The following is a 1,841-nucleotide window of genomic DNA, read 5'->3' as shown; positions in this document are numbered from 1 at the left end:
GTCCAATGTGTTCATATATAGAGAGCTAATTTCTTGGCAGATCAGTCCAACGTATCCATGTACAAAGAGATAGCTACATGGCAGACGAGTTCAAAATTTCCATATACAGAGAGCTAGCTACATGGCAGGGTAGGGCAACCTTTGCATATACAGAGTTCTAGCTACAAGGCAGATGTGTCCAACTTGTCTATATACAGAAAGCTAGCTACATGGAAGAGTACTGCAACATTTCCTTATACAGAGTGCTATCTACATGGCAGATGTGTCCAACGTGTCCATATACTGAGAGCTAACTACATGGCAGACAAGTCCAATATGTTCATATACAGAGAGCTACCTTCTAGGCTAATCAGTCCAATATATCATGTACCAAAGCTAGCCACATGTCAGACGAGTCCAAAATGTCCATATACAGAGAGCTAGCTACATGGCAGGGTAGTGCACATTCCAAATACAGAGTTCTAGCTACAAGGCAGATGTGTCCAACTTGTCTACATACAGTGAGCCAGCTACAAGGCAGAGTAGTGCAACACTTCCATATACAGAGTTCTATCTACATGGCAGTGTGTCCAACGTGTCCATATACTGAGAGCTAGCTACATGGCAGAGAAGTCCAATATGTTCATATACAGAGACCTACCTACTTGGCAGATCAGTCCAACATATCCATGTACAGTAAACTAGCTACATGGCAGATGAGTCGAAAATGTCCATATACAGAGAGCTAACTACATGGCAGGGTACTGCAACATTTCCATATTCAGAGTTCTAGCTACATGGCAGATGTGTTCATCCTGTCCATATACAGAGAGCTACCTACATGGCAGATCAGTAGAAACATTTCCCATATATAGAGTTCTAGGTACATGGCAAATGTGTCTAATGTTTCCCTACACTGAGAAGTAGCTGCATGGCAGAGCAGTCCAATATGTCCATATACAGGGTTCTAGATACATGGCGATGAGTCCAAAATGCCCGTATACTGAGAGCTATCTACATGGCAGACAAGTCCAATATGTTCATATACAGAGGCCTAGCTACATGGCAGAGTAGTGCAACATTTCCATATACAGAGTTTTACCTACGAGGCAGATGTGTCCAACGTTTCTATATAATGAGAGATAGCTACGTGGCAGAGTAGTCCAACATGTCCATATTCACGGTAGTAGCTACATGGAAGATGTGTCCAACGTGTCCATATACTCAGAGCCACCTGCAGGGCTGACAAGTCCAATACGTTCATATACAGAGAGCTACCTGTTTGTCAGATCTGTCCAATATATCCATGTACAGAGAGCTAGCTACATGGCAGACGAGTCAAAAATGTCCATATACAGAGAGTTACCTACATGGCAAGGTAGGGCAACATTTCCATATACAGTTTTAGCTACACGGCAGATGAGTCCAATTTGTCTATGTACAAAGAGCCAGCTACATGGCAGTGTAGTGTAACATTTCCATATACAGTGTTCTACCTACATAGCAGATGAGTCCAACGTGTCCATATACTGAGAGCCAGCCACATGGCAGAGCAGTCCAACATGTCCATATGCAGGGTACTGTGTACATGGCAGATGAGTTCAAAATGTCTATATATTGAGAGCTACCTACATGGCAGACAAGTCCAATATGTTCATATACAGAGAGCTAACTACTTGGCAGATTAGTCCAACATATCCAGGTACAGAGAGCTAGCTACATGTCAGACGAGCACAAAATGTCCATATACAGAGAGCTAGCTACATGGCAGGGTAGTGCAACATTTCCATATACAGAGTTTTAGCTACAAGGCAGATGTGTCCAACGTGTCCATATACTGAGAGCTAGCTACATGGCAGACT

The sequence above is a fragment of the Chrysochloris asiatica genome, unplaced genomic scaffold (assembly GCF_000296735.1).
Source record: "Chrysochloris asiatica unplaced genomic scaffold, ChrAsi1.0 scaffold00383, whole genome shotgun sequence".
NCBI lineage: Eukaryota > Metazoa > Chordata > Mammalia > Afrosoricida > Chrysochloridae > Chrysochloris > Chrysochloris asiatica.
Note: the sequence above shows the minus strand (reverse complement) of the source record.